This window comes from Camelina sativa, chromosome 3, assembly GCF_000633955.1.
Source record: "Camelina sativa cultivar DH55 chromosome 3, Cs, whole genome shotgun sequence".
Taxonomy (NCBI): Eukaryota; Viridiplantae; Streptophyta; class Magnoliopsida; order Brassicales; family Brassicaceae; genus Camelina; species Camelina sativa.
In genome coordinates, this window is record NC_025687.1 from 6,197,243 (window position 1) to 6,205,364 (window position 8,122).

Genomic DNA, 8,122 nt, shown 5'->3' on the forward strand with positions numbered 1-8,122 from the left:
AATTAAGTGATTTATTTTGTTGGGGGATATATAAACCTATCCTATTAAACTACGTAAACCATTTTGCCAGTTCTATGCTGTGCTACTGTCGAAACGTGTCGTCCGCAGCGAATATGATTACATATTTCTGAGTGACAAATATTCGATTCAGTAACACATTAAACATTTAATTATATATATGGAGTTTAATCATATTATCATGCGATGAATGGTTTATGTATACATTATTAATTTGAAATAAAAAATAAAGTTTCTATTCAATTATATACGAAATTTACAGATATAATTATTAATATATATATGTTTTATAAAATATATTATACGGTTCAACTACAATTTATAATATATATATATATGTTATATATTATTTAATAGAAGGGTTATGAAAAAGAAGAAAGTTAAAATAAATATTACTAAATATTTTTGATTACAATATATTGCTGAAATTATTTAAACAGTATGTTACTATAATAATAAGACCATTACTTATAGCAAAGTCAACTATATATGGTATTTTCGTTAAATAGTTAAGATAAATTTTTTTTTTTCTTTTTTGGAAAATAAAAAACTTACAAGTAGTTTAGAAAAAAAATAAGATCTTACTTAATTATTTTGATAGATAATTTTATGTTCTCCTATATATTAATTTTATTGTCATCATCTAAAAGTAATAGTTAACAAAAAAATATTTATATATATAATAAGTCAANTATAACACCATTTAGAGATAGATTGAGAATAGCCTATGACCCTATGGTACAATTTGATTATTGAAGTGTACCCATTCCGCAAATAACACTATGACGACTGTCTCCACTTTCCCCCACTTCACTACAAAGCAGCCCCATCTTTACATATAGTTTCCGTTAAATATTTGATTGGGCTAAAGAGGATAAGCCTGTCTTTTTTTTTTTTTGTTCTCGTCATGCTAAAAACTTGTGTTCTGTGTTGATCTAGACCCATCTTCGTTGTCTGCCTCAAATATCACTCTAGAAGATGTCACTAAGCCTAGAGAAAAAAAAGTAATCGCTAAAGATCACTATGTTTTTATTTGTTTGGAAAAGATTTGATATCAATTTTCAACTGTTTCGATTCGGTCACACCGAATCAAGTAGTCTAACTTATTTCTCTTCTTTATTTTTTTGGTCTTAGTCGTCATAGTTTATTCAATAATCATATTTTAGACACAGCAACCTCGATCGTATTTATATTGTAAGTGTTACCATGATTATTAACTATGACTAATTAAAAATTAAAAAGTTTTACGTCGTCATAATTTTCTTTTCTTACAATACAAAAGTTCAACTTTTTTTGGGGCAACCATACAAAAGTTTAACTAAAATGTGAAAGTTTTATAAACTAATAAAGACCTTAGTGTACGGCACCTCATCTAGTTGATGGTTAACTTCTAATCGTAATTAATCTTCTCAGCTTAAGCAATCAAAATAAAGATAGTGATCCACTCACACTTCCGCCACTAATTAATTTAACCAATTAATTAAGTGATTTATTTTGTTGGGGGATATATAAACCTATCCTATTAAACTACGTAAACCATTTTGCCAGTTCTATGCTGTGCTACTGTCGAAACGTGTCGTCCGCAGCGAATATGATTACATATTTCTGAGTGACAAATATTCGATTCAGTAACACATTAAACATTTAATTATATATATGGAGTTTAATCATATTATCATGCGATGAATGGTTTATGTATACATTATTAATTTGAAATAAAAAATAAAGTTTCTATTCAATTATATACGAAATTTACAGATATAATTATTAATATATATATGTTTTATAAAATATATTATACGGTTCAACTACAATTTATAATATATATATATATGTTATATATTATTTAATAGAAGGGTTATGAAAAAGAAGAAAGTTAAAATAAATATTACTAAATATTTTTGATTACAATATATTGCTGAAATTATTTAAACAGTATGTTACTATAATAATAAGACCATTACTTATAGCAAAGTCAACTATATATGGTATTTTCGTTAAATAGTTAAGATAAATTTTTTTTTTTCTTTTTTGGAAAATAAAAAACTTACAAGTAGTTTAGAAAAAAAATAAGATCTTACTTAATTATTTTGATAGATAATTTTATGTTCTCCTATATATTAATTTTATTGTCATCATCTAAAAGTAATAGTTAACAAAAAAATATTTATATATATAATAAGTCAATTTTAAAATAATTTATTAAAACGATATCAGAAAACAAATATCTTATAATATAAGTTTAACCAGTTTTATAAAAAATCATTGAAAAGAAAACTGTGAAATTTAATAAATTTTTTTTATTTTCTATATATTGTCTCTATTTCTAATCATTTTAATATAAATAGTATAACTAACAATAAATTAATTTTTGAAATTATTATTTTCTGTTATATCGTAGGGTGTGATAAAGCAATTATGTTATGATACTATTATGTTTTTTTTAGTACATATGCATGTTTTAAAGACAATCAAACTGTAACTTATGAATTACTATTAAATACAAATTTGAGTTATGTCTTTAATACAATATATATGATTATTGAATATAATGTGAGTTTTTTATGTATTAGAAAATCTTTTATATTTGTAAATTAGTCTATCATAAATTAATTTGGTTTCAGTTTTTACTTTGAAATGTATGAAACCATTTTATAGTAATAGGACAATTAGTTACAGCAAAGTTAATTATATTTTGTATGTTCGTTAAATAATTAAGATGAATTAATTTATTTATAATTTGGTTTTTTTTTGGAAAAAAAACTAATAAGTGTTCTAAGAAAAAAATGTGTAAGACCTTACTTTGATAGATAAATTATGTTGTCTTACATATTAATTTTATTTTCATCTATAAAAGTAATAGTTAACAACAAATAATTTTATAATATGATAAGTTAATTTTAAAACAATTTATTGATGCGATATCACAAAACAAATATCTTACACTCTAAGTCTAACTAATATTTTTAAATAAAATTCATGAAAATAAAAGTGTGTCAAATTTAATAGAAATATGTTTTTCTTCTATAAATTGTCTCTATTTCTAATTTTTAAACATAAATAGTATAATTAACAATAAATTAGTTTTGAAACTATTGTTTTCTGTTATTTCATGGGGAGATAAAACAATTATGATATGATACCATTTTTTTTTAGTACATATGTTTTAAAAACAGTCAAACTGTAACTTATAGAATACTATTAAATACAAATTTGAGTTGTGTCTTTAATACATTATATATGATTATTGAATATAATGTGATATATATATATATATTAGAAAATCTTCTATATTTTTAAATTAGTCTATCATAAATTAATTTGGTTTCAGTTTTTACTTTAAAAGTATGAAACCATTTTCTATTCTTATTTTATTTTAATTTGTTTATATTTTTTAGTTGGGTTGATCAGTATTTTTTTTATAAGTTTTATGGTGTATGATTTCATTATGAAATATATTAGATGCTAAAACTAAAAAATAGAAAGAATATATTTTTTGTAACAATGTTGAAAAAAATTCAAAAAAAACAAATTATACAACAATTATCTTTTTTTTAACAAACTATACACTACATAAGATACAAATAGAATAAAGTCAAATAAAAAAATAGAATGTTAAATTTAAAATTAACCGTCACAAAAGTAGAGTCACATTATTAGGCAAAGTTAGAAAAAATCTTTCTCTTATTATACTCCCTTTGTCTCATAAAAGATTGATGTTTTGGAATATTTTTTTTGTCCCACAAAGATTGATGTTTTGTAAATTTCAAGAAGTAATCATCGAAAATATTTAAAATTTTGAGTTGTTATTAGTTTAAAATTAAATAATATCTCTTTAGTCAAATAAAAAATATATTTAAATTTAATATTCATTGTTTTCTTAAAATAGATAAAAAATTTTAAACATGATTTTAGAGTGACTATAAAATAATAATAGGTCACGGTCAAGTCATGTGTGTGTTACCTAGGTTATACTGTAACCAGAGAAGTGCAATGATACCGTAACGTGTCTCTATCCGTCCGTATTTTATATAATCAAGGACTTTGGCTTTTACCTTTGTTCAGGTTTATATATATATATATATACCTTGAATGTAATGCGACCTTTACTTTAATAATCTCCATTAGATAAATGATGTCCAAAGAAAATCTCCATTAGAGATATTAGTAGGTTTTTTAAAATAAGAAAATTACAAATTGATAACGAAATATACCACAAACATTGAATTCTACCGTTGAATAAATAAATAAATATAAATGCATCTCTCGTACTCAATTAAAAAACTTGATGAACAAAAGAGGATATATGCTTCTTAACCAAATTCATAGCTTAGTGATTTGTAATCGTGGCCGTGTACCTAAATCCATGTACGTGTAAAAGACGAAAAATAGTCTAGTTTTCTTTAACTAATAAAAATATAATTGCGATTAAAAACACTATGAGTTTTGACCAACCATTCATATACAGATTTTTTTTTTCTTTTTTTTTTTTTTGCGTAAAGAATATGTCTAATTTACTTAGATTTAGATTCATCATTCATCTAAGAAAGAGTTTGTATCAAATTATTGACGAAACTCATCTTCAGCCTACTTACTAGTTTTTTTCTTTTCTTATCGTACGTTATCTAACTGGCGGTATATTATTATCACATTGTTTTGTACTTTAAGATTTGATCATTGGAGTCGGTGTTTAGTTTAGCGAGAAGAGGCAGTATAATAGAGTGATGGAATTTGACTTGAAGAGGCAGATTATCCAAACCCATTACATATCAAACCACAAGTTTAATATATTAAATTATTGAAAGAATGGGAGAATAAAAAAGGCAAAAAAGATAATTAAATACGAACAAAAATTTCAACGAAGGATAGCCACATAATTTATCTCTGATGAGCCCCACGCACGAAGAAACCAATTGGTAAGCGACAAGAAAATGTAAAAATACATTAAACAAATTAGTGATCTTGGAGAAAAACAAATCGAGACAAGGATTTGTGTTTATTTTATTAAAATAAATAAATCATTGGCACCTTTGAACCTAACTGCTGCGAACTGGCGTCAGCAGATGTCAACATCAAAACGTTGGAAACTCCATTTTGAATTAGAAGATGTAATTATCATTTTTTATATATATTGTAAGGCTTTGTAGTTTTAAAATAAACCTTCGAAATGATAACAATTTGGGAGAAGTGGATTGGATCCAAAATTCTTTAATTGCCCCACTATTTTATGGAATAGCTCTATATCTTTGTGTCCCTTTGTAATAGTACTACTAGATAATTCTTTTGCGATGCTCGCAATATTAGTATGTGCATTAAGTAATTTTTTATATATATATACAACTTCCATCTTCTGATTTACATACTTTGATAGTTAAGAAAAACAAAATCTGATATTAACTTATGATCCGTAAGTTGTTGATCTATTTAACTCGTGAATCCATCATCATTATCAGTCTTCAAATATATATACAGAGCCTTTTTTTTTTTTTTTTTGCTAAAGCACGTTTCTAAGCTTAATTCGTAGATTACACGATCAAGCTGGATTGGTTCACAAATTATGATCATATTAACACCTTGAATTTTCAAATACCCTCTTTTCGAAAGAAGAATTGATTTAAAGGATCNATATATATAAGAAAAACTTTATAATGTTCTTTTTCCGGCAGGAAATGAACTTTTGTGGGTTAAAAGACCTTTTAGGCTTTTATATTGTTCTTTACATATGCGATCTAATTCTAGATACCTCTCCTAATTTAATCAATGAGATATGTGGCTGATCCTTTTAGGTTGTTTAAAATTTTCTCTTAGGCTACTACGAATTCATATCCGCCACAAAAGAACAATACCTATAAGAATTCTGATAAATAGTCTGTACTAATTCTCTCTTCTTCTTTAGCATTTTTTTAATGTTTTTTTTTTTTTTTTAGTTTTGACTCAAAGAAAGTCTTCTTTACTTTTTCTTGCTTTTGATAAATAAATTTGTTTAAGTTTATAAACTTTAACATAAAATTAGTTGACAATGAAAGTTTAACCGATATGTTTTAACAAGAAGTTTAACATGTTTCTTGAGATAATAAGAGCACATTCCTTAGAGTCTCTAGTTTAGAGAAACTAAATGAAAAAAAATCAGAAGTTAAAAAAAAACGTTTTCTTAGGGAAACGTTGTGTCTTCAACATGGTGGCTTAGTGTTAATTGCTTAATGCTCTTAGATAACAAGGTGGACTAGTATTAATGCTCATAAAACCTTTATCTTTGACGGATCAATCCACCAAAGCCCACAACATATCTTAATACGTTTTTGGAAATTAGATTAGTATATGTTACGTTAATTACTCCTACTTCACTCCCATACACACTGACAAAGTAACAAGTCAACGTACATATTATTGTCATAATGACGGTCCAACATAGCTTTTAAACTCATTAAGTGAATTAACTAAAATGAAACTTACTTGACTTTTTTGTTCTTACCAAATTAGTTTAAAAATTCGAAGTTGACTACAAATAGTCAGCTTTTGCAGTAAGCTCTCCATCAAAATTTTATTGTTATTGCAAGGACTTAAAAAATCTATGGCGAGACTTACCTTTCATGTTGTATTCGCTCTTATTGCTGCATCTTGTAAGAATTACGTTGCACATACCACATAGCTTTGAAAATGTGAAATCCATTTTACACTTCTAGCAACATTTACTGATTTTTTTTTTAAATCTTTTTGGATGCAGATTTATTGTCGGTATCTGATGCGATGGTAAGAGAATCGCAAAAACCATGCATTTGTCCTTCCACAAATCCTTACTGCAACTGTGGCAATGATCTTCAAGTTCTCACTACTACGGTGATTGGTTCTAGCCCTGATATCAGACAGTGTGAGCGTTGCAACGACAACTCTTCTTGTAACGAAATTTGTCCGCCAACCTGCAAACACAAAGACTGTATATACAATCGAACATGTGATATGCATATATGTGAATGCTATATATGCTGATTGATGCAACTCCAGTGAATGTATAAATCGTTAAAGAAAAGATGTTGAGCTCATAAAGATAGAATAATGATTATATCTCATTATATTATTTTTGCTACGTTTATCACACATTCACACATCGCAAAATGATTTTTTTTTTTTTTTTTGGGCACCAGCAAAATGAATAAATCCTTGAAGCAAAGAGTCCATGAAACCTTAATTTGTATTATTATTTTTGCTACGTTTATCGAAACCTAATTAATGTGAGTCCAAAACTACACTCACGTGAATCTCAAAAGCATTTCTCAAGTCTACAAGTAGGGAAGCATTTCTTAATAGTTTTACAACTCCCAAATTGGTTGGTCCCTATCCCGCGGACACCCTCCTCCACATTTCGCCTCTATAGCTTGCAACTAGCACGCGAGATAATCATAATACATTAAGCCAATATTTCCAAGTCTTGGTGTCGAAGATAAAGAATGATATGCATTTTTTTCTTTTTTGGACTCATGGACCCGATAGTCCATTTCAAACCCCCAATAAAAGAAAACATGTCCAACTATAAATGACTTCGAGATATAGTTGTTTATTTACTTAGTTGCAAATATTATGAATAAATTGAAACAAATTACACAAAGAGTTGGTTGATGTCAACAAAAAAAAAATACACACATAGATTAGGTACTAATTTAGTAAATATTTTTTGAAAAATTGTAAATCCAATCCAATTAGTTTTTGCTAATTTGTTTAATGATATTTAATAAAATTATTGACACAGAAAAGCCCAATGAATTAATAGTTTAACGCGTATACATATATAGAGCTCATCAGCACAAACCAACAAATTATTCATGTATATAAGATTATTTAATTCATTTGACAATATGTTTTCAAAACTCCGAGACAAAAAATGAACAATCTTCGCGTTACCATTGTTGCCTTCTTGGCTTTTCTTGTCTTCAACGCGATTGGTATTTTGCTCCATTATACATTTGACACTTTGGTCATTGGCCGCTTTAACAAAAACTCGTTTTTTTTTCATTTGGTAGTTACGAATTCGTTGGAGGAATTCAAAGTGGACACTCTATCCAAATCCAAAGAATTCAAATGCAAATTGGACCAGGGTTTTTTACACCAG